The following is a 27091-nucleotide window of genomic DNA, read 5'->3' on the forward strand; positions in this document are numbered from 1 at the left end:
TATCCCATATGACCGCTGAGCACTTTTGGACATCAGATCAACAGTTACTAACCTCGATTTCGACTTCAAATCCAACTTCAAGTCCGACTGAGCTGGTCCCTTTTTCACACCAGATGCTATTCCTTTGTTTCATGGGCTACCACAATGCTGCAGGTGTAGACAGGCTGGCGTCCTGGTGAGACTGAGATGTAGAGAACATTTTAAATTTTTTTGGACCGGCACTTCCCTCCATTTGATTGGCAAATGTCCAGTGACTCGAGAAAAGGATGGATAATTTTCGTTCTACGCTCTATAAAATGCTGGGATAAAAACAACCCAATTTGGGTAATCATTGGACAAAACACATGTTGGGTTATTTTGACCGAGCCAGTTGGGCCACTCAGTTGGGTTATTGATGCTGGATCAGATCAGAAGACTGGAGGTGTGGCTTAATATTGGCATGAGAGTAAATGTCTTTCTGGTTCATCTGTTCTGTTGTATTGCCATCACATACAGGCCTGGTGTTGGAGTCATGTGTGGCCACGCAGTCATGGGTGAACAGGAGGGGACTAAGCACATACCCCTGAGGGGAAAGGGGGAGAGTCAGTTGTACAACTGAAATGTGTCTTCTGCATTTAACCCAACCCCTCTGAATCAGAGAGGTGTGGGGGGCTGCCTTAATCAACATCCACGTCTTTGGCGCCCGGGGAATAGTGGGTTAACTGCCTTGGCGAGGGGCTGAACAACAGATGTGTACCTTCTCAGGTCGGGGAGTCGATCCAGCAACCTTTTGGCTACTGGCCCAACACTCTAACCGCTAGGCTACCTGCCACCACCATGTTGAGGGTCAGCATGGCAGAGGTGTTATTGCCTACCCCTGGGGCCAGCCCGTCAAGAAGTCCAGGATCCAGTTGCAGAGGGAAGTGCTTATTCCCAGGGTCCTGAGCTTGGAGGGGTCTATGGTATTGAATGCTGAGCTGTAGTCTATGAATAACATTCTCACATTGTCACGTCCTGACCATAGAGTGCTCTTATTTTCTATGGTAGAGTAGGTCAGGGCGTGACTGGGGGGTTTATCTAGTTTATTTTTTATATGTTGTGCTCTAGTTTATTTTTTCTATGTTGGGGTTTTTGTATGATTCCAATTAGAGGCAGCTGGTCATCGTTGTCTCTAATTGGGGATCATATTTAAGTAGTTGTTTTTCCCACCTGTGTTTGGGGGAGATTATTTTGAGTTCGTGCATGTTGCACCGCTGTCGTCACGGTTTGTGTTTTGTTTAAAGTTTATTGTTTGTCTTGCAAAGTTTCACATTCTAATAAAAGATGTGGAACGATACTCACGCTGCGCCTTGGTCCGTTTCTACACACAATCGTGACACACATAGTTATTTCCCCTCTTGTCCAGGATGGGAGAGGGCAGTGTGAAGTACAGTTGAGATTGAATCATCTGTGGATCTGTTTACGTGAATTGGAGTCCAGGGTGTCTGGGATGATGGTGTCATGACCAGCCTTTCGAAGCACTTCATAATTATAGATGTGAGTGCTACAGTGCGGAAGTTATTTAGCAAGGTTACCTTGGATTTCTTGGGAACAGGGACAATGGTGATTAGCTTCAAACATGTTGGGATTTCTAACTGACAAGGAGAGATTGAAAATGTCTGTGAAGACATTTGCCATCTGGTCAGTTAGCCTTAGTGTATGTAAACTTATGACCCACTGGAATTGTCATACAGTGAATTTTAAGAGAAATAATCTGTCTGTAAAACAATTGTTTGAAAAATTACTTGTGTCATGCATAAAGTAGATGTCCGAACCGACTTGCCAAAACTATAGTTTGTTAACAAAAAATTTGTGGAGACATTGAAAAATGAGTTTTAATGACTTAAGAGTATGTGAACTTCTGACTTCAACTGTACAGTACATGCATACATGCATACATACATACATACGGTGTGCTACAGTAGAAAAGACAACACAATATACAGATACTATAATGATAATGATAAGGCACTTGCTTTGATAGAAATGCACACATGTCCAAAGTTATTAGTAGTGAAGGCGAAGTGAAAAATGTGCCAGGGAGGAAAAAGTTTGTGCTTGGGCTCTGGTTGAAGAGAGAAGTTTGTCCTGCTCAGTAATGCCTCCTACGTAAATTGTCCGCAACGCTGAAATGGGCTAATTCTATGTGAATTAATGAGGCGGAACACACCTCAATAACACATCACACAAATGCACACGTGGTTGTCACCCGCAGATTGCAGCGCAGTTATTGAAAAATTACACTGAATACTTAGTAAGGCATATTTGAAGGCCAAGCCTAACCTTCATGATGTGAGAGTGGTGGTATTTCAGACAATTACTTGTAGCTTTCATTTGCGAGGACAGATAAGCAATACATTTGTGAAAATAGCTAATAGGACAGAAGTTCAGAAAACAGATGATGCATGGTTTGGAAATGCCTGAGCTGTATAGGGTCAATCTCATCCTACCCCCCTTCACTCAGCAGTGTTGTATCTATGAACATGATCTCACCAAGCTCTTGCCCAGTGGGCAGCGGTGGAAAGAGGACTGAAAAAACTACAAGTAAAAGTAGCTCATTTAAAAAGTACTTAATTCGTTTTACTCTGAGTTGCTTTTAAAATTAAAATATTGCATTAAATTGCAGTAAATTGAAAAAGGAAGAGAAAAAAATGAATGTACAGTAGGAACTAAGTTCCTTTATTTTATGAGTTGCAACAAGGCACATCTTACGTCCTGACCAGTAAAAGGGGTTATTTGTCATTGTAGTTTGGTCAGGGCGTGGCAGGGGGTGTTTGTTTTCTGTGTTTCGGTGTTTTTTGTTTAGGTTCTATGTTTTCTATTTCTATGTTTAAATCTAGTTTTCTATTTCTATGTTGGGGTTTTGGTAGGACCTCCAATTAGAGGCAGCTGGTTGTTGTTGCCTCTAATTGGAGGCCATATTTAGTTGGGGTTTGTTTCACTTGTGTTTTGTGGGTGGTTGTTTCCTGTATATTACGCACTCCTGCCACCATCATTACGCACACCTGCCTTCCCTCGTCACGCACATCAGCGATTCACTGGACTCACCTGGACTCTATCACCTATATCTGTCTGTTCCCCAGCTCCATTCCCCGCTTCAGCATTAATTGTCGTCTGTCTTTGTGTTACCATTTCTGACGCTGTTCCTGTCCTGTTGCATGTCCGTTCCTAATTAAATGTCAACTCCCTGTACCTGCTTCTCTTCTTCAGCATCAGTCCTTACACCCTCCCTCCCACCCCCCTCCCTTCCTCCCTCCCACCCTCCCTCACACAAACTACCTTTCACTCAGTCACCAGTGGTGGAAAGTGTACTGGAATATCCTACTCAAGTAGAAGTACTGTTACATTAATTACATTTTATCAAGTAGAAGTAAAATTACTGACTTTGAAAAATACAAAAAAAAGTACAAGTACTTGGAAAAGCTACTCAATTACAGTAACGAGAGTAATTGTAATTAATGACTTAAAACCTCTGCCAGCGGGTGATGTCATATTACTGTTCTGTGATCCAGTGACTGGTCATTAGATCATCACATTAGGACAGATAAGAGGACCTATTCTCTACAACTACAAAACACATTTAAGTTTCGATTTAATCCGATCCACTTAGCCAACATCTGCATATCAGTTGTTTTGACTGTGTCTGAGGTGGAACTGTGTTAGAGGTGCCAAATCCACAAGTTTTTCCTGGCATTATACCTAAAGCGGACATTTCAAATCAAATGTACTTATATAGGCCTTCTTACATCAGCTGATATATCAAAGTGCTGTACAGAAACCCAGCCTAAAACCCCAATCAGCAAGCAATGCAGGTGTAGAAGCACGGTGGCTAGGAAAAACTCCCTAGAAAGGCCAAAACCTAGGAAGAAACCTGGAGAGGAACCAGGCTATGAGGGGTGGCCAGTCCTCTTTTAGCTGTGCCGGGTGGAGATTATAACAGAACATGGCCAAGATGTTCATGTTCATAAATGACCAGCATGGTCAAATAATAGTAATCACAGTGAACAGGTCAGGGTTCCATAGCCGCAGGCAGAACAGTTGAAACTGGAGCAGCAGCACGGCCAGGTGGACTGGGGACAACAAGGAGTCATCATGCCAGGTAGTCCTGAGGCATAGTCCTAGGGCTCAGGTCCTCCGAGAGAGAGAAAGAGAGAATTAGAGAGAGCATACTTAAATTCACACAGGACACCAGATAAGACAGGAGAAATACTCCAGATATAACAGACTGACCCTAGCCCCCCGACACATAAAGTACTTCAGCATAAATACTAATGCAGCCTTGTTTACAAGTTCAAACAGTCGAACGTGAGATGTAATCTACACCTCCATTAGGATGATAGAAATCCTCATTATTTAGTTGACAGATTTTTTCAATTTGAGAGTAATTATTTCTAAATAGCCTACAATTTCTCGTTCTGATCTAACAGGAGTTGGGTGGATGTGGCTTTGTGACAATGATCACAAGAGCAGCTGCTCACCGATTTGATGGTTTCAATGCCGTTCCACCCCCGGCGCCCCCAAAACATCTACTATGCGGGTGTCTGCTGATTGAATCTAGGCCTTAAGCTGGAAACGATTACATGGACATCTGTTGAGTTGCCGCTAGCCGCACTTCCTCCTAACTTACTACTTCCAATTGTGTTCTGCTTCCTTCTCTTGCCTTGGACGACAGTCAAACAGTGTTTAATGATATGACATGACACTGTCTCGTCGCAGCATATCCTAATAAAGGCTTGCCGTACCGTCTCTGGTATTTGCCTCGGATGGTCTGGAAACCAAACCTGGCTGTTGCTGGCTTCCCATCTTATGAGCGTTTCCCAAACTTTTCCACCGCTAAAGTTTTACTGTTGCCCTCCATCTGTTGGTGTTGTTTTAGGCAAGGTAATTCGTTTATTTGGGAACTTAAGTTGAGTGGAGCGAAGGCTAGTTCTGGGGATACACAAATGAAATGACTCAATAAATAAACTAATCTCAATAAATAACAACTCTCTCTGGCTGGGGTTGATTTTGATCGAGTGCTTTTGATGAGGCACAATTTTTCAGGCTTGACCATTAATGAAAACCCAAAGGAATTATTGGATATCATAATTAAACTCCAAAACCATCTCCCTCTCCGTCCATTTCCTATCAAAGTCTGGCCCAAACCTTTTATGTCCTACCTGAAGTTTGACACTAAGGAGTCACAGCCAAGCCATTTCTGTGAAAATCACTTTAGTCGTCGGCACAAATAAATAAGCCAAGAATCAGACTGACTTTCCCAGACTGACCTCGCAGTCTGAAACAGGCCCAGACTCACAGTCCCACCTCAGTAGTTAAGCCAGTTAGACTCACTGTCCCACCTTGGTAGTTAAGCCAGTTAGACTAAGCCACTTTCTTGTTTTTCCCATAACTTCAGAAATAAATGAATAACACGTTTGACCTGAAGGTCATTAATGAAATAAAATAATGAAAACAATAACAGTGTCATAAAAGTAAGTCTGTATTCTTTTCAGCCAAAAGGGCAAAAAACTGATTAGAGTAAAGCCATTGAAACCCCAGTGAGAGCGATATCTGATATAGAGAAGAGTGTGTGTGTGTGTTCAAGGGCTTGTCTGGCAGCTTTGGCCCATTAGGAAAAGCCACTTCTCAGCCAACGCCACTAAAAGAGAGAGAGAGACAGAGATGAAGGGGATGTTGATGATTGTATTGTATCTAGTGAAAGCACTTTGCTGCTCTTTCTCTCTCTCTCTCACACACACACACACACACACACACACACACACACACACACACACACACACACACACACACACACACACACACGTATGTACTTACAGAGGGATGAGAGACATAGAGCTGAAAGCAACAATCCGTAGTGTGAGACCCAAGCATTTTTGAAAATGCGTTTTTGCCTTCACTGACAAAAATACCTCTAGTTCTGGCTCAGAATATTTGTTTCTCGATTATTTTTTTCTTCATGTCACTGAATTATAGAGAAGACTGGACACACAACAAATGCTACTAATAAATACATCTGGATCTAAGGAGATGAACTATGTAGTGTTGGACATGAGTTTAGGACCTGTTGCATTTTTGCAACCAGGGATCTCACAGGGTTAAAGCCGTTCACTCAATCAGTGTCATTACAGTGTGGACAGAGTGACACAATAGATCAGAGAGAGCGATGACACTGCACCAGCAGTGAGGTCGGTGGCTGGGTAAATACTGGCTATTATCAAAGCCAGATTTACTCACAAATAAACCTTGATGAAGCCCAAGTTCACCATACAATAGATAGCTCCAACAACCAGAGTGACATAGGCTACAAACCGAAATTGACCAACCATTTTCACCAAATGTAAATACCAATGTAGCCAAGATAGACAAGCAATAGCCTCGGGTGCCGGCATATTTCAAATCATTCTACAAATTGACACACTGATCAACTCAGCTCAGCCATAGACCTATTTTGCATTTACAGTTATAACTGAAAGGTGGCACTAAAATACCAAAATATGGACACATTTCATCTGAATAATTCATAATGAAAACACAATAGCCATTCACAATGGATTTATAATTCTTCCAATCTGCGGTGCATGTAAACACCATGGAACATAAGGCTTGGGCCCACATTGAGTGGCGGGAGAAGCCCCATTCCAACTGCGTCCACAAAGCAAAATGAAATGCACAAGATGTGAAAAGTCTGGGTAAAAAGTATTAATTGGTAATGACTTTTCAGACAAGTGGATAGTCCATCACTCACTGTTCGCCTGCCCGACAGCAGCAGTGAGGGAGATGGTGGTTGACTTCCTGTCAGGAATAAAATCACGTCTTGTATGCTGTATCCTGCCTCTGTCTGGTCTTAACTGTCATTATAGTTGACATTCCAAAGGTGGAATAGTTGTATGTACATGGGAGGGTGGGATGGAGAAAGTTAAGAGATGTACATGGGAAGATCTTTTTTTTAATAAAGTTCACGTTTCCCTCTTCGAATCCCCCAAACAGTTTATTACATGATTATTCTAACTTGGAAAATTGTTTGAGGTGCAGTACAGTGGTGTCCATTTATCAGGTTGTTTTTGCTAGCAAGCTAGCATTGTTTAGTTCAAGGGATGCTAGTGCCAAATTATGCTTACACGCCCAAATGTGCACAGCTTATCCCAGGCAATTACCCACAGAAAATGTTTAGGCAATACGCATGTGCAAAATATGAAATCGGCTCAAGCTACTTAAAGTTACTGTAGGCAAAACAGTATTTTTGCTATGCTGACCATGCCTGGAGTCAGGAAAGGCTGTGCACAAGATTTTAATGGATTCGTGCGCCTTTTTTGTGTGCAGTTTTAGCAAAATGTTTGATTTTGAGCATAAAATCCACCTGAATCTTTCAGAAAAAACTGATAATGGGAAATAATTATGAAAATGTGTTACATAATTATTTTTTTATTTGGCTTTTCATAATATTTTTTTATTAGAATATCACAGAGTATTCACTGCCTAGCCTGACTAAACGTCACTGTGCTGCACAATTCCACTGGTACACAATGCAGCCATTGATTCCTTAAAAAATAAATAATAATAAAATATTTAACCAAGTGGGCTAGTTGAGAACAAGTTCTCATTTACAACTGCGACCTGGCCAAGATAAAGCAAAGCAGTTCGACACATACAACAACACAGAGTTACACATGGAATAAAAAAACATACAGTCAATAATACAGTAGCAAAAGTCTATATACGGGATGTGCAAATGAGGTAAGATAAGGGTGGTAAGGCAATAATTAGGCCATGGTGGCGAAGTAATTACAATTGCAATTAAACACTGGAGTGATAGATGTGCAAAAGATGAATGTGCAAGTAGAGATACTGGGCTGCAAAGGAGCAAGATAAATAAATACAGTATGGGGATGAGGTAGTTGGATGGGCTATTTACAGATGCAGAGATCTGTGAGCTGCTCTGACAGCTAGTGCTTAAAGTTAGTGAGGGAGATATGAGTCTCCAGCTTCAGTGATTTTTGCAGTTCGTTCCAGTCATTGGCAGAAGAGAACTGGAAGGAAAGGCGGCCAAAGGAAGAATTGGCTTTGGGGGTGACCAGTGAAATATACGCGTGCTACGGGTGGGTGCTGCTATGGTGACCAGTGAGCTAAGATAAAGCAGGGCTTTACCTAGCGAAGACTTGTAGATGACCTGGAGCCAGTGGGTTTGGCGACGAGTATGAAGTGAGTGCCAGCCAACGAGAGTGTACAGGTCGCAGTGGTGAGTGGTATATGGGGCTTTGGTGACAAAGCAGATGGCACTGTGATAGACTGCATCCAGTTTGTTGAGTAGAGTGTTGGAGGCTATTTTGTAAATGACATCGCCGAAATCGAGGATCGGTAGGATAGTCAGTTTTACGAGGGTATGTTTGGAAGCATGAGTGAAGGATGCTTTGTTGCGATTCTAGATTACATTTTGGATTGGAGATGCTTAATGTGAGTCTGGAAGGAGAGTTTACAGTCTAACCAGACACCTAGGTATTTGTAGTTGTCCACATATTCTAAGTCAGAACCGTCCAGAGTAGTGATGCTGGACGGGCGGGCAGGTGCGGGCAGCGATTGGTTGAAGAGCATGCATTTAGTTTTACTTGCATTTAAGAGCATTTGGAGGCCACAGAAGTAGAGTTGTATGGCATTGAAGCTCGTCTGGAGGTTAGTTAACACAGTGTCCAAAGAAGGACCAGAAGTATACACAATGGTGTCATCTGCGTAGAGGTGGTCAGAGAATCACCAGCAGCAAGAGTGACATCATTGATGTATACAGAGAAGAGAGTCGGCCCAAGAATTGAACCCTGTGGCACCCCTATAGAGACTGCCAGAGGTCCAGACAATAGGCCCTCCGATTTGACACACTGAACTCTATCAGAGAAGTTGTTGGTGAACCAGGCGAGGAAGTCATTTGAGAAACCAAGGCTGTTGAGTCTGCCAATAAGAATGTGGGGATTGACAGAGTCGAAAGCCTTGGCCAGGTCGATGAATACGGCTGCACAGTATTGTCTCTTATTGATGGCAGTCATGATATCGTTTAGGACCTTGAGCGTGGCTGAGGTGCACCCATGACCAGCTCTGAAACCAGATTGAAGCCCTGCTGAAATGAATTGAGTCAAATAGACTTTCATTCAGTCAAGCAGAAATGTGTTAAGTCAAATTGATTTAGAATTTAATGAATGGGGAAGGAAGTGTTTGACAGATCTCTGTGTGGAAGCATGGACTGCTGCTCAGAGGAATTTATGTTGTATGGATGGCACTCACAAAAGCCAGAGCTAACAGCCTGTAAGTTGTTATTGATGGAGGTTGTAGTAAATTGAATAAACAACTTAGCAGTAATTGTATTAGACAGCCGAGAGAGGTAACGCAAACCAATAGATCCAATAGCTCTTGGTAACTGTTGCCTGCATGTTGCTTCATGTTTATCGCACAAACCCAGAGCCATATTTCCATTTCCCATTGCCAGTTGTCACGTTGCATGGTGCGATTCTGTTGTGACTTGCACACTATGGAGAGTTAGAGACTACGCTAAAACCATTTACATTTAAGTCATTTAGCAGATGCTCTTATCCAGAGCGACTTCCACAGCTCGCGTGTGCTGGGCGAGAAAGGAATAATATTAGGGGTAAAGGCAAGCGGGATCATTAAAATACACATAGTCTGAGGACAAATCCTGGTCGACATCATCTTCTTGGGATGAAAATCTCTTCTACATGTCAGCAGAGCTACAACAGGGCTAGCACTCATCATTGACTGGAGTCCACTCATTATATAGTCTGCTGATGTCTTAGTTAGGAATCCAAAGCGTGTTGCAATGTAGACTGTTGTTGTCTGGGTGTGATTAATCAGGGTCATAAAATCACACTCTTCAGGGGTTTAGTCCTTGTAATGAACTGAACTGAAAAATGTTTCCACCTTAGAGAAAGGAGGCCACAGGGAGAGAAGAGTGATACATCTGCGGTCTGCAGGTGTGTGGTGTGTGAGTATGAGTATGCACATACACGCACAGACACACACATGTATACATGCATACTTACAGGCTCAGCAGGATAATGGAGAGCAGGTTTACAAAATGAGAACAGATAATCTGACCTAACCAGACAGGAATCAGAGAGAGAGAGAGAGGCTGTTAAATGGATGTAGAGAAGAGAGGAGAGAGAAAAACCATTAAACTGAAGTAAAGAAGAGGAGGGAGAATGGCTGTTAAAAAGACGATCGGAGTGAAAACAGCTTCAGTGAATCTCATGCCAGCACATACTACAGGCCACTGACCACATGTGACTCTGTAGTAGTAGGATAAGGGCACAGCTAAGACAGACAGTGAGCTCTCCAGACTATTCCTCTGTGAGTGCGCACAGTAGAATGTGTGAGTGTGTGTATTCGTAAGGCCTTATTTCCTGCGCTCGGGGAGCCCTTTACAACCTGTTACAATAGGGCTAGCACTCATCATTGACTGGAGTCCAGATAGATGTGATGGACTCTATTGGACCTGCTAGAACAGACACACAAACTCAGACATGCACATACACTCACATACACAGAGCAGTTTGTGATGGATTGCTATGTCATGCTGCTATGTGTTTAGCACCAACCAGGGAAACGTGGTGCTAGTGAATTTATCCTGGGGTAGTTAGCACAGGCCTCAGCTGGTCATAGACTGCTGTCCGTGCTATATTCTTATGTGTCTGTGTGTGTCTCTCCACATCTGCCTGTGCTGGGATGAGAATCCTTCGTACCATCGGTGTTCTGAGCTACAGGGTGTCTCTAAAATGCTACACTGTAAAACCATGAAGCATGAAACCATGTGATACATTTATAACCTAAACGTCAGTGTTTAAAACTTAAACATTATGCATTTAGATTTGCTAATAAGTGTTCGGATCTTAAACACAGGCATTCAGAATGCAAGATTGAACATGAAAGTCAGCTTTTTCCAGACAGTTTCTTACTAGGAGAACACATACAGTGCCTTCAGAAAGTATTCACATCCCTTGACTTTTTCCACATTTTGTTGTGTTACAAAGTGAGATTAAAATTGGTTAAATGTTCTTGTTTTTGTAAACGATCTACACAGAATACTCTGTAATGTCAAAGAGGAAGAAAAATGATAGCATTTGTAGAGCACTTAATGACAAATAAAACACTAATATATATTGATTAGGTAAGTACTCAACGCCCTGAGTCAATACATGTTAGAATCACCTTTGGCAGCGATTACATTTGTGAGTATTTCTGGTTGTGATGGAAATGACATTTCTACAGTTTCTGGAGAAAATTGACAGACAGCTTAGCATGCTTTGATTAGTATTACAGCTAGCATATCGTTTACACTAAACACATAAAATATTTTAAAAATGCAAAAGTTCTACCACAAATTAAAGAAATTATAGCCTGTACGGAAATGACTGACAATTCAAATATTCTCTACACAAGCAATATTTACCACGTTTTTTCTTCAAATTCTGGACATCACATCTGGAACAACTGTCCACTGCAGCCATGTGCTTGTGTCACAATATGTTTCCATGGTAACTAAATTAACATCCTCTTGAAAAAACGTTATTAATGAGGAATTTGTCCTCAGTGGTGGAAATGACACCACTCCCAAAGGACAGGTATACTGTGTGTAAAACAATATATAAAGGGCATACTCTCTAAGAGCTTTCCACACCTGGATTGTGCAACATTTGTCCATTATTCTTTTCACAATTCTTCAAGCTCTGTCAAATTGGTTGTTGATCATTGCTAGAGAACCATTTTTAAGTCTTGCCATACTGTAGCTCTTCTAGCAGATGTAAGTCAAAACTGTAACTCGGCCACTCAGGAACATTCACTGTCTTCTTGGTAAACAACTCCAATGTAGATTGGGCCTTGTGTTTTAGCTTATTGTCCTGAATTAATCTCCCAGTGTCTGGTGGAAAACAGACTGAACCAGGTTTTCCTCTAGGATTTTGCCTGTGCAAATCGTTAAGGACTCCCCAGTCCTTAACAATCATACCCATAACATGATGCAGCCACGACTCTGCTTGAAAATATGGAGAGTGGTACCTAATTATGTGTTTCATTGGATTTGCACCAAACATAACACTTTGTATCCTTTGATCAGGTGAATTTATGAAGTGAGTGGACAGAGAAATACAGCTTCACTCTACCCAATTAGAGCAGCCGGATCAACGTACAGCCCACCCTTTTCTTTACAGACAAGTAAACTAGCCAGTTGAGTTACTTAGACCATGTAGCACCTTACTTGACTGACTGACATGAGAAAGATGTGTTTGTGCTGGCACCTGAAAATGTTTATTTTTCACATCACGGATAATTACAAAAAAATACTCAGATCATAATTGTATCCAGAAAATTGCCCATATCTGTTATGATACTCCTTTTGTCCGACTACTCGGCACACCTCTAGTTGAATTTTGTATTTTTATTTAACCTTTATTTATAAAGTCAGTTAAGAACAAATTCTTATTTACAATGACGGCCTACCCCGTCCAAACCTGGATGACACTGGGCCAATTGTGCGCCGCCCTATAGGACTCCCAATCATGGCCGGATGTGATACAAACCATTGAAGAGCAGTTATGCAGACAGACAAACGGATGGATGATACAGACGGACAGGAGGGTGCAGACAGACAGGGGCGGGTGCTGCAGATTAGAGATGAGAGAAGAAGATAAGTAAATCCACCCCAGTGGGATTAGCCCTGTCTGCACTGGGGCACCTGGGAAAAGTCTGGAACAAGTTCAGCGAGCATGTGTACAGTATGAGCCAGCAGGGAGTGGACCCGGACACAAACATTCGGGAACACCAGGCAGGACGTGATCTCTCTGCGAGCACACCACTTTATTCCTGACTGCAGAATGGCAGTTGGCCGCTTAGACGTGAGTCTTTCTGTGTGAGATACAGAACAATAAGAAGAGTAAAAAACATTGTAATTCCTCCAGTAAATGTAAACCTCAATAGTATAATCCATCTGATTTGTACAGCTCTGCTAATGTGCTCTGTCTAATACTCAGGTGTATGACTACTTATACTGGAAGAACTCCAGATGAATTATGTCTAAAAGGAGGCATCTAAGTAGTCTAAAGTGCATTCCTTCCCTTGTCTCGTCTTTACTGATCTGAAAAATTACAGTGTGGTGGACACCTACTAGGTGGGTGAGACTATTGAGATATAGTGGGTTATGATATTACTGACACCCTTAATGAAGATGAGCAAAAATGTATCAATAAATAAATAAATAAATAATAATAATAAAAATACAAAGCTATATTGTATGCTAAAAAAATAGGGACATTATATTATTTTATACTAATGCATTGCATTCTGCGTTCTCATTTCGACGCCAAACCCACCATTGGTGTGCGTGGCCAAAGAACTGTATTTCTATGTCATCCCAGAAATGTAAAAGCCTGGAGTTTGCTAAACGGCATTAGTACTTGGATTGGAACCGGTGCTTAGGCCAGATGACAAGAAAAATAAACCTCTTTTGGCCATGCACACCAGTGGTGGGTTTGGAGTCAAATTGAGAATGCATGAGCAGAAAATAACTACCCATATCTACTGTAAAATATGGTGGTGGGTCTTTGATGTTATGGGGCTATTTTGCTTCCATTGGTCCTGGGGTCCTTAAGGTCAATGGCATCATGAACATTACCCAGTACCAGGATATTTTTACCAAAAACCTTGTTGCCTCTGCCAGAAGGCTGAAACTTGTCCGCAAGTGGGTCTTCCAGCAAGACAATAACCCCAAGCATACATCAAAATCCACAAATAAGATGTTATTTGGCCACGAAATCAACGTCTTGCAATGGCCATTCAGTCTCTGGACTTGAAACCCATTGATAACCTGTGGTTTGTCCATAAGCGCAGATGAAGGATCTTAAGGATTCTGCATGGAGGAAGGATTTAAGATCCCTCCCAATGTGTTCTCAAACTCATAAACCATTTTAGAAAAAGGTAAAGTGCAGTTATCCTCGCAAGGTGAGGTATTGAAATGTATTGAAAACAGGGGTATCAAAACATTTTAGCCCTACGTTTTTTTGAAAACAAATGTTTACTTGTTATGCAAAATGTCTTTCTCTGAGCAATCATACAAGTATTAAATAATATTCCAGTTCTTTGAGCCTACAAAAAGCTCAGTATTTTTTTGCTCACCTTTACCAACGGTGTCAATAATTTTAGACCCCACTGTACATCCATAGTCTCAGCCTCCCTGATGGAAATTGTCTGGAAGCAGTGAGTCATTAGGATATCCAAAAGTTAAAATTTGTATTCACCCACAACCTGCATTTATAATGATTGCCAGGGTTAGGAACAGCTGTAGGAGACTACCTAAGCCATTTAAACTGGAATAAGCATTTCAGTAATGGGTGCAAATTTTCTAACTAAATGATTGGATTAGTTCAGAAAAGTGTATGTTATTTATCTTTGTGTAGCATAATATTAATCATGCAATGTACTATACATGCAAAAAAACAGATATTAAAAACAATTTATAAAAATTTGACCTGCAGCAGAGCATGCTGGGATTTTTTTTAGTTTGTTGTCATATCTTTAAAAAACTGTTGGAGTGACTTCTCATTTAGTTTGGAGTCAGTACCACAAACAGTTTAAGTAATAATGACTTTTTATTGACTTAGAGTTCAACTTACTATTAGTATTTGAATAAAAATGCCTTTACAGTGCGTGCACACACACACATCCCTCTGCGAAACCCTGAGAGCGTGGATAAATATTTTCCCCCTAGAGAGGGTTTTTAAATTTCCCCCTAGAGAGGGTTTTGAATTTCCCCCTAGAGAGGGTTTTGAATTTCCCCCTAGAGAGGGTATTTAGTCCTAAGCAGGGATAAGCAGAGAAGAACTCAGAAATCACACCCCCCCCCAGAGCTGCTGAGAGAGAGGGACTGAACACCATAGATGACCATGTCTCAACACTCTATATTTCCTCATTTTTCTCCAACCATACAGTCCTTGGGTCTAACCATATAATTAGATTGGAATGAATCACAAATGAGACATCAGACATTCTAATTTCAAGTCAGTGTTCCACCATTATGTAATGTCGGAATGTCTGTGCATGACCAAGCACTTCTCAGTGCTGAGGGCTAACTCCTAACTCAGCAGCATCAGACACACTGGCTGGGTGCTTCTGCGTGGTGGCTGGAACAAATGTATCAGTCTCTCTCTCTTTCTCTCTCTGTGTGCTTGATTTTGTATTTGTTTACTTCTGTGCATGAGCCTAATGGTTAAAGGTCTTTCTCCAACTCAGGAAATTAATACAGCTTGGCATTTATAACCACATCCATAACCTTTAAAGGATAACAGGAGTATGAATAACGTCAATGCAAAGACCAACATTTCCTGGATGTATAACCTTTAGTTCCAGATTAATATACTTATAGGACACAGCATTTCTCATTTCTATTGGTGCTTATGCCCAGCTGTTGCGATCTAGAGAAAGACTAGCCCTTACAACTGATATCAAGCTACTGTGTGTGGGATTGGGACTCCCTGGTACAGTGTGAGTTGGGTTTGGCGTGGGGAGTGGGGGGTCCGTGGGTGTTTTTTAACAATTTCTTTGGATTCCTCATGTCTTACTTATTGTTAGAAAAAGGTTTGGTCCAAATCGGATGTTAGGTACTATATTTATTGAATACTATATGAATCCCATAAATTGAAATGGCCAATTTGGGTGCAATCAATTAGCTTAATTTCTCAGAGATAAAATTATATTTAAACAAAATAATGTGCTAATCGTATATGTTTAACTACCAAAATGATTTCAGAACAATCTGAGATGGTGGGTGTCATGGCTTGCAGAAATGACATTTAGCGACCCCTTGGCGCTTATGCCCAGCTGCTGAGGTCTAGTAAAAGACTAGCCCTTCCTACAGCTGATATCAAGCTACTGTGTGTGGGATGATCGGGACCCCCTCGTGCAGTGTGAGTTGTGTGGGATTATTTCTGGGTCATGGAAAGAAATAACTACAAACACTGTTTATTCAGGTCAAAGGGGAACTCTGAAAGCTCTTGGTGGATCGCAAAACACAAAAACTGCTCTAGACTCTAGCGGAATGGGTAGCTCGGATTAGAGTAAACAGAGAATGCTGTTATAGGAGAGAGACAGCATTGTAACAGAATAGAGAGACAACATTGTAGCAGAATAGAGACAGTGATTATTAGAATGACAATGACGACAGTGCAGGTAATCTGTGAGCAGCAGGGATGGGTAGTGCCACCGTATGGCAGGGGGAGTTGGGAGTGTGAATGCCACCTCTCTGATCCTCATTCTCTCTGATTATACCACGGTAGCGAGAGAGACAGACGGGAAAAGAAAGTGCAACTCTCCACCAATTATATAGCAATTGACAGCTCAATCTATTCTAGCTTCCATTTCCAATCTTTCTCTGAAGAGTCAAAAGTGACATCCTCTCTTTGTCTCACGGGTGTGTAGAATGAGTTCCATCCCAGCACAATCACACCTGATTCAACTAATCAACTGATCATCAAGCCATTGATTAGTTAAGTAAGGTGTGTCAGAGGCTGTGTTTACACAGGCAGCCTAATTCTGATCATTTCCCACAAATCTGTCTTTTGACCATCAGCCAATAACTTGGCAAAGGATCAGAATTGGAATGCCTGTGTAAACGCAGCCTGCTGGGCTGATGTGTATTAGTGAGATACAGCCACAGTGAGAGCATACATTTTATAGAGAGCTCCTCTCAGCACTTCCCATGCCAACAGCGACGGCACAAACCGGGTGGAAAATAAGACTCTTTACAAGGCCCTCTGTAAAACCCATGCTAAGCGCTCGCTCTCTCTGTGTGTTTGTGTGTTTCTTCTTTAATGATAGGGGAAAGTCTCTCATTCAGGGGACTCGGTGGTGTTAGTCGTTCCAATTAGGAACTCCTGTAAACTCATGTGCATGTGGAAACAGTTTTGTCCGGACACTTGTTAAACAGGAGTACTGCACATGTACACAAACATGCACAGAGCACACACACACACACACACACACACACACACACACACACACACACACACACACACACACACACACAAACACACTGTAAACGTGTATATTTCTCTTGCCATAATGACCTCGTATTCTCCTCTATGCAGCAGTGCTCATGATATTCCATTAACTCAGAAGTAAAAAAATACGCTGTAAATAGTGACTGTTTGAAGAACAATCTGTAAGTTCTTCATGGTAATGGGAACCTTTTAAAGTATTTAAAAGTCAGGTGCACTATGGTACTATAACTCTGCAAGGGCATAGTAACTATAATCAATCCCCATCCATCTACCCTTAGGTAATCTGGGCATTGATAGTGTGTCAGCTTTGCCCTCCTGCCCATGTTAACATTATTACACTGAGATTAAACCCTCTGTGTGTGTGGGTGTTTGTGTGTGCACCTCCATCTGGGCAGGCTAACAGAAGGTCTGATCCTCAACACATAGGCTGTGTCCATCACCTCCAAACACGCACTGTGCCAGATAACCACTATCCAGTTCTGTGTGTTAACAAAGCTGTTAGGGACAACTAGAGAATACATATGGCAGACGTGTGTGTGCAAACAATAGCAGAGATAGAGGCGTTGATATACAGAGGAAGGTGATGCTATTTGCTTGAGTGTGTGTATGGGGGTTGAGTTTGTGTACAGGGAGATGAACGGGGTTTGCTGTGCCACCTCTACGCTTTGGCATTTCTCTAGAAGCTCTGGAGAGACCTGTCTTGCCTCTCAGATTTACAGCCACTGTATTAATGGTCCTTTCTCCTCTGTTTCACTCCAAGGTTCAGAGGGGACAGGAGGAAAAGGAGAAAGAGAAAGGAGTGGACATAGCAGATCCTACTGCTTAAACTCGTCATCATGGAACTAGAAAGAGGAAGACGATGAGGTGAAGGAGGGGGATAAGGAGGGAAGAAAGTGCAGTGCACTCAGCAGACCTCACTCGTTCTTTAGAGGAAGAAGCAAGATGAATCTGGATGCTTCTTGGACTAATGTAAAGACGTAACAATCTTAATTTGCCCTCCAAACCAGCCTCCACTGAGCGACGGCAGTGACTTCAACACAAACAAGAACCATAGAGCTTGACAGCTCTTGGCCAAGATTCAATTCAGAACGAAAAAGTGTAGGCCATATAGAAATAATGACACGAATTGAAAATCATTAAACAAAATAATAAGTATTAATATCGGCCTAACCAAGGTGTAGATTGCATCACACATTCCAGTGTTTGAACTTGTAAAACAGCTGTACAGGAGTTCTACTCCCTGTGATAATTATATCGCTGGGAGCCGCTTGTGGATTTGACAGCTCCATACCAGTTACACCGCCTAAACAAAAGCAATGATACGTTATGTGTTTGTTGTTCACCACGGGTTACTGTTGATCTGATTGAATATTGTCCCTTGTTTCTTTACGCTTGTTTATAAAACACACGCTATGTTCTCAGCATCCTGTTTAGGTTGTGTGTGTCACGCACAGACTTCCTGTGGATGACTGTTTCAGACAGACATTTTGGGGAGTGTCAGACATTCTCCCTTTACATTAATCCCGTGCGGCGCTCCATCAGAAACCCTGTTCAATCTGTCACACAATTTGAAAACTTTGGGCCACAAGTGTTTAAGCCCATCTCTATGTAGTGTCGGGATTTTCTGCTCTTTTGAGTTCACATTATTTTTGTTTATTCCAAATTCAGTTATTCATAGAACAAAACGAGGACAATGTTCTATATCGAAGTTGATTCAGTTTAATTGACATTCTGTTTTTCTTCTGTGCAGGTTGTACATGTTTCATGTTGAGGGAGACAATGAAATATATATTTTCTGCTTTTGTTCTGTTCAATCAGAAAAGTTTTGTGTGTATGACTCTGGGTGGGCTCATGTATGCAGGTTTTCAGCAATCAACAATGTTGTCAATTACTAAGTACAGAGGGAGAAAAAAAGTTATTAATGAACAAACAAAGATGAGACTCTTTACTATAAGCCTTCAACCGTTTGGTTAACACAATACTCTTTTCTTCAAAGACCCACGCCAATCACACCAGGAAGACTGAAACTGACAGTTGTAATATAATGTCAGTGAAGGAACAATTCAGCAAGATGCGTCCGAGCCAAAGGACTATGAAAGGGCTTCAACTGTGGCAGATCGAGGTTTGACATATGCTTTCTGAATATATCGTATCTGATTACATCAATCAGGCGAAGTGTTACAGAACTAATTTGTTTAAAATCAAGACAAGGGTAGAATTCTGTTTTTAAAGACATTTACCGAACAAGATACATTTGTTGGCAAATGAAATATATGGACGCTGTACATTTTTCAGTCGTCGTGATTGTTGTTGATGTTGTAATTGTAATGTCTTTGCAAAAATGCTATCGTTTACGCAACTATCCAAATTCCTTTGCATGTCAGGCTGTCTAATATGCAGACAAAATCATATTTACCCATGGCACATGCGCGCACGCACACACACACACACACACACACACACACACAAGAGCCCTGCACAGGCCCAATCGCTTCTGCCAAATGTAAGGCAGAAATAACTTCATTATTACGTAAATCCATTAGCTACTCCTCTCTATGTGTCACCCGCTCCCTGCGCGCAGCTCACTCTGCATGCATTCTGGTTCTGTCGGCTCTGCGTGTGTGTATTTCCATAGCAACGTCTCCGCAGCCACAAAGTTATAAACCAGCCTATTTTTAAATCTTATATTAAACCTAACCCTAAACTTAACTCTAACGTTAACCACACTACTAACATTATGCCCAACCCTAACCTTAAATTAAGACCAATAAACACATTTTTGTTTTCATGACTTCTTACGATATAGACAATTTTTGTTTTTTGGCTGTATTATCTAAGAGAGAACTTTTGCTTGGCCTGCTCTGCTCAATTACCAGACATTAGAGAGCACTTAACTGTCAGCTAGCTACTTTTTGTCAATCTAAACAACGACAAAACCAAATAAACATTTTCTGTGAAAGCACTTCTGACACCATGTTATGATCTTAGTAAGATATGTCCATACCGCGCAGCAGAGCAGGTGATCAATTTAGTGATACCCGTGCCCCACCTGTACCTTAGTTATTGGCGACAACAGGCCCTACCCATCCCTAACATGATGTGGAATGTCAGGACCCGTCGGGCTCATGTCGGGTAGCAGAGCTCTAACACACACCTCCAGGGAGATGCACTTGGCTTTTCACAGGGCAGACATCTGTGCCTGGAGACTGATAACAACTCTAGCAGACCCTGCTCCAGTCTACTGCTTAACATGTTAAAGGAGAAGTTTTCTTTTTTTACAACCAAATCTCTATTTCTGATGGAAATGGCATGTTATAGAATGTTCCAGACACATTTTTTTATGATTTCACTTGTTTTTAATGTTGTACACATGAAATGGTGTCATTCTGAACTTTTGCGCATACATTTCGGAATGACACACCTTTATGGGCGGCAGCGTAGCCTAGTGGTTAGAGCATTGGACTAGTAACCGAAAGGTTGCAAGTTCGAATCCACAAGGTACAAATCTGTCGTTCTGACCCTGAACAAGTCAGTTAACCCACTGTTCCTAGGCCGTCATTGAGAATAGGAATTTGTTCTTAACTGACTTGCCTAGTTAAATAAAGGTAAAAAAAAATGTATACCACATTTAAATACCTGCATCACTATACTGAGAGTTCTGCTGTTTCTAAAAGGATGTTTTACATTTTTTTTTGACTTTGTTAATGTTTTTTGATTCACGGTTTGGGGTAAGTTTCTAAAAAACTGAAAGTGAAATCACAAAAAAGTTATAGTTTGTGCGACTCGAGCCATTTCCAGTACGCAGGTGTGCAAGCCGGGTGTGTCCATGTACTATTTTATTTTATTTGATAAAAAAACGAGTGAAATCACAAAAAAAGGTGACTGCACCCTTCTATAACATGCCATTCACATCAAAAATGTTGATTTGGTTGTAAAAAAGAGAGCTTTTCATTTCATGTTTTTGTCATATCGGGAACCAAGATGTTTTCTATATTTCCTTCTGGCTAACACAAATAACATAGCTGTATTGCGCTCTTTGGCTCCGATTTGCTCCCTTGATCACACCCATACACACACACACACACACACACACACACACACACACACACACACACACACAGAGAAATGTACACACACACCTCTTTTGTGGTGGCAAATACTCTCAGATGGGATATTCACTTTTGAGTCGCTCCCCATTTGGAAGAGTGGAAATGTAAACAGCTTAGTTTTGGGTCAGGGCCAGGACCAGGGCCACAAACACACACACACCCTGATCAAATGCTGATTGTTTTCTTTTTCCTATTGTTGGGCTTAGTCAGTTTGCTTTGCTGGTGTAAACGTGTTGCTTCAGTTCCTGCCATACTTTATTTAAGACAACCGCCAGCACTGAGCTGTGTCCATCTACAATATGAGCACTTATTAAAAAGAACTCTGTTTAACTCCTCCGAGTTTCCAGCTTTTTGTATTTCGGGTTCAAATGGGCCAAGCAGAGATTTAAAGGGTCGTTAGTCGGAGTAATTAACATGGAGTTATATAATCATAATTATATAACTAATATACTTTTTCAAAGTAAAGTTGAAAGATTTTCAAAGTTGAAAGATTTTGATGACTAAACAGAAAAGTTGTTAAATGAGAGGACAGCTCACTGACCATTTTATTCGCCCTAGCAGAGCTGGTTAGGCTGTTTTTATGTTATCCAAAGTATTGGTGACTGCAACTGTGCTGCTGGCAACAATTTACACATTTTTGCCAATGTTTACTGACACCGGCCATATTCAACGGGTGTTGAGCATTCGTAAATTGCACACTCAGACGAGGGTGGTCTAAAATTGGAGTAGATAGCCAGAGCGAATATACCAGCAACGTCTATCAACAGTTGTCGCAGTGAAATTCTATTGAAATGGTTACTTGCATGGTGGAGTATTTTGTTAAGACATGTAGCTAGCTAGCTAGGTAAAAAATGAACCATAATCCCAACTCATGATGTTACTACCCTGCACAAATCTGCAGGTAGCTAACCAACCAGGTTCAATGTTAGCCAGCTATCGTTAGGCTATAACTAGCAAAGCAAATGGCTCTGAGATAAGAATAATAAGATAATACATGTAATGTTAGCTAGCGAGACAGCCAGCTAATGCTAGCTAGCTAACAGTACACTTTAACTTGAAATGAAAATGACTTTGTCAAAATTAGAAACGTGTAATTTCTGAAAATGGAGCTAGCTAGACTATCTTACCCATATAAATCATTCATGGATGGATGCGTCTCCTGTTGGATGCCATGGCTGCCCTTAGTTTGAAGATGTAATCAGGAGACAGGTGTCCTTATCTGTCATACTCTAATTCCACTGATTTCAAAACTCGGTCCTCCAGAAAGTGGAGAACAACACTTATGCAGTTCTACTACGCAATATATTTCAGAAAAAGCCACGTTAGACAGGATTACCTAGACATACTGACCAGCTCAAATAGACAGAAGCGTGCTATATGGCAGACAAATCTGAACTCATCTCTCGGCATGTCCAGCCCACTCATTATCTCAGCCAATCATGGCTAGCGGAAAGGTTGCTACCTTTTTCTATGGCTAAACCAACTAGGCTCATAATTTAACAATTTTATTTGTATTTACAGATGGCATACAAGTTTGTTATTAATTAAAGGCACATGAAAGTTCATATGTTCCAGAAGGCATTTATGTCAAAAAAATGCATTTAGTTAAAAAAACAAGTTTATGTTCAAATGGCGCTCCTGTGAATTAGTGACACACGGCATACGCTTAGTTTCCTGAAACGAGTCACAATGTATGCACTTACTTAAGTCGCTCTGGATAAGAGCTGTACGTTTCAAGCTTTTTTCAGTAGCACTAGTGACAGCTCTTAACCTGTTGGGGGTAGGGGGCAGTATTGACACGGCCAGATAAAAAACGTACCCGATTTAATCTGGTTACTACTCCTGCCCAGTAACTAGAATATGCATATAATTGGCTTTGGATAGAAAACACCCTAAAGTTTCTAAAACTGTTTGAATGGTGTCTGTGAGTATAACGGAACTCATATGGCAGGCAAAAACCTGAAAAGATTCCTTACAGGAAGGCCCTCTCTGACAAGATCTTGTTCTTCTTGTCTCTGTTTATTGAAGACTGAGGATCTTTGCTGTAACGTGACACTTCCTACGGCTCCCATAGGCTCTCAGAGCCCGGGAAAAAGCTGAATGATATCGAGGCAGCCCCAGGCTGAAACACATTATCGCTTTTGGCAAGTGGCCGATCAGAGGACAATGGGCTTAGGCGCGTGCACGAGTCGACCCCGTGCTTTATTTTCTTTCGTCTTTTTACCTAAACGCAGATTCCCGGTCGGAATATTATCGCTTTTTTACGAGAAAAATGGCATAAAAATTGATTTTAAACAGCGGTTGACATGGTTCGAAGTACGGTAATGGAATATTTATAATTTTTTTGTCACGAAATGCGCCGTGCTCGTCACCCTTCTTTACCCTTTCGGATAGTGTCTTGAACGCACGAACAAAACGCCGCTGTTTGGATATAACTATGGATTATTTGGGACCAAACCAACATTTGTTATTGAAGTAGAAGTCCTGGGAGTGCATTCTGACGAAGAACACCAAAGGTAATCAAACTTTTCTAATAGTAAATCGGAGTTTGGTGAAGGCTAAACTTGCTGGGTGTCTAAATAGCTAGCCCTGTGATGCCGGGCTATCTACTTAGAATATTGCAAAATGTGCTTTCACCAAAAAGCTATTTTAAAATCGGACATATCGAGTGCATAGAGGAGTTCTGTATCTATAATTCTTAAAATAATTGTTATGCTTTTTGTGAACGTTTATCGTGAGTAATTTAGTAAATTTTTTGTAAATTCACCGGAAGTTTGCTAGTTCTGAACGTCACATGCTAATGTAAAAAGCTGGTTTTTGATATAAATATGAACTTGATTGAACAAAACATGCATGTATTGTATAACATAATGTCCTAGGGTTGTCATCTGATGAAGATCATCAAAGGTTAGTGCTGCATTTAGCTGTGGTTTGGGTTTATGTGACATTATATGCTAGCTTGAAAAATGGGTGTCTGATTATTTCTGGCTTGGTACTCTGCTGACACAATCTAATGTTTTGCTTTCGTTGTAAAGCCTTTTTGAAATCGGACAGTGTGGTTAGATTAACGAGAGTCTTGTCTTTAAAATGGTGTAAAATAGTCATATGTTTGAGAAATTGAAGTAATAGCATTTCTAAGGTATTTGAATAACGCGACACGGGATTTCACTGGCTGTTACGTAGGTGGGACGAAATCGTCCCACTGGCCCTAGAGAAGTTAAACCTAAGCAGTAGCGCCAGTCTCCCCATCAGAGCTAATGGTTCCTCTTCAGTAGCAGTACTCACACTCTCACTGGCTGTCTATCTCTGTCTCCACAGGACATTAGTAACTTCAACACTTTAAGACCAGATAAGAGATAAGAGACCAATAGAAGCCCAGAGCTTTGCTGGGGGTCTGAATAACTATTTCAGAGTCTTTATTTTATTTGTATTTTTTATTTCACCTTTATTTAACCAGGTAGGCCAGTTGAGAACAAGTTCTCATTTACAACTGCGACCTGGCCAAGATAAAGCAATGCAGTGCGACACAAACAACAACAAAGAGTTACACATAGAATAAACAAACATACAGTCAATAACACAATAAAAAAGTATATATACAGTGTGAGCAAATGGCGTGAGGAGGTAAGACAATAAATAGAAATTACAAAGAAATGACAATTTAGCAAATTAACACAAGTGATAGATGTGCAGATGATGATATGCAAGTAGAAATACTGGTGTGCAAAAGAGCAAAAAAGTAAATAAAACAATATGGGGATAAGGTAGGTAGATTGGATGGGCTATTTACAGATGGGCTGTGTACAGCTGCATCGATCGGTTAGCTGCTCAGATAGCTGATGTTTAAAGTTAGTGAGGGAGATATAAGTCTCCAACTTCAGCGATTTTTTTGCAAAACGTTCCAGTCATTGGCAGCAGAGAACTGGAAGGAAAGGCGGCCAAAGGAGGTGTTGGCTTTGGGGATGACCAGTGAGATATACCTGCTGGAGCGCATGCTACGGGTGGGTGTTGTTATAATGACCAGTGAGCTGAGAAGGTGGAGCTTTACATAGCAAAGACTTATAGATGACCTGGAGCAAGTGGGTCTGGCGACAAATATGTAGCAAGGGCCAGCCGACGAGAGCATACAGGTCACAGTGGTGGGTGGTATATGGGGCTTTGGTGACAAAACGGATGGCACTGTAATGGACTGCATACAATTTGCTGAGTAGAGTGTTGGAGGCTATTTTGTAAATGACATCGCCGAAATCGAGGATTGGCAGGATAGTCAGTTTTACTAGGGTATGTTTGGCGGCGTGCGTAAAGGATGCTTTGTTGTGAAATAGGAAGCTGATTCTAGATGTAATTTTGGATTGGACATGTTTAATATGAGTCTGGAAGGAGAGTTTACAGTCTAGCCAAATACCTAGGTATTTGTAGTTGTCCACATATTCTAAGTCAGAACCATCCAGAGTAGAGATGCTAGGCGGGCGGGAGGGTGCGGGCAGGGATCGGTTGAAGAGCATGCATTTAGTTTTAATAGCGTTGAAGAGCATTTGGACGCCACGGAAGGAGTGTTGTATGGCATTGAAGCTCGTTTGGAGGTTTGTTAACACAGTGTCCAAAGAACGGCCAGATGTATACAGAACGGTGTCGTCTGTGTAGAGGTGGATCAGGGAATCACCCGCAGCAAGAGCGACATCGTTGATATATACAGAGAAAGGAGTCGGCCCAAGAATTGAACCCTGTGGCACCCCCATAGCAACTGCCAGAGGTCCGGACAATAGGCCCTCCGATTTGACATACTGAACTCGATCTGAGAAGTAGTTGGTGAACCAGGCTACGCAGTCATTTGAGAAACCAAGGCTGTTGAGTCTGCCGATAAGAATACGGTGATTGACACGGTCGAAAGCCTTGGCCAGGTCGATGAAGACGGCTGCACAGTACTGTCTTTTATCGATGGCGGTTATGATATCGTTTAGTACCTTGAGCGTGGCTGAGGTGCATCCATGACCAGCTCGGAAACCGGATTGCACAGCGGAGAAGGTACGGTGGGATTCGAAATGGTCAGTGATCTGTTTATTAACTTGGCTTTCGATGACTTTAGAAAGGCAGGGCAGGATGGATATAGCTCTGTAACAGTTTGGGTCTAGAGAGTCACCCCCTTTGAAGAGGGGGATGACCGCGGCAGCTTTCCAATCTTTAGGGATCTCGGACGATACAAAAGAGAGGTTGAACAGACTGGTAATAGGGGTTGCAACAATGGAGGCAGATAATTTTAGAAAGAGAGGGTCGAGCCCAGCTGATTTGTACAAGTCCAGGTTTTGCAGCTCTTTCAGAACATCTGCTTTCTGGATTTGGGTGAAGGAGAAGCTGGGGAGGCTTTGGCAAGTAGCTGCGGGGTGTGCGGAGCTGTTGGCCGGGGTTGGGGTAGCCAGGAGGAATCAAGGGGACTGACTCTTATTAAATATGGATAGGGGGCAGTATTTTCACGGCCAGATGAAAAAACGTACCCGATTTAAACTGGTTACTACTCTTGCCCAGAAACGAGAATATGCATATTATTACTAGATTTTGATAGAAAACACTCTGAAGTTTCTCAAACTTATGGCAGGCAAAAACCTGAGAAAAAGTCAACCAGGAAGTGGAGGATCTGATAATTGTAGTTATTCTTTCTAGTCCCTTTCAAAACTACAGTATCTGTGGTGTTACGTTGCACTTTCTAAGGCTTCCATTGGCTGTCTAAAGCTTTCAGAAAGTGGTTTGAGCCTTCTCCTGTCACTGGGCAGAGTATAGGAGCTCAGTTACTGAGTGGTCTGCCTGGCAACAAAGGGATTGGAAATGCGCGGTCCTGCGAGCACGCTGTTTTTTCTTTTTCTCCTTGAATGAATACGCTATTGTCCTGCTGGAATATTATCGCAATTTTACGTAAAAAAAAACATT

General features: G+C 41.6%; 1 protein-coding gene across 1 annotated transcript in view; it reads left to right on the plus strand.

The window, feature by feature from the left end:
* The window catches only part of uts2r1 (urotensin 2 receptor 1), an 83234-nt gene extending 61731 nt beyond the window's left edge, over positions 1 to 21503 (plus strand). Inside the window, exon 4 of the mRNA XM_014179471.3 lies at positions 17821 to 21503. The gene's annotated coding sequence lies outside the window, so the exon portion shown is untranslated. The remainder of the gene's footprint in view (positions 1 to 17820) is intronic.
* The last annotated feature ends 5588 nt before the right edge of the window (positions 21504 to 27091 follow it).

Source organism: Salmo salar, chromosome 28, assembly GCF_965601325.2.
Source record: "Salmo salar chromosome 28, fSalSal1, whole genome shotgun sequence".
In the NCBI taxonomy this organism is placed as follows: Eukaryota; Metazoa; Chordata; class Actinopteri; order Salmoniformes; family Salmonidae; genus Salmo; species Salmo salar.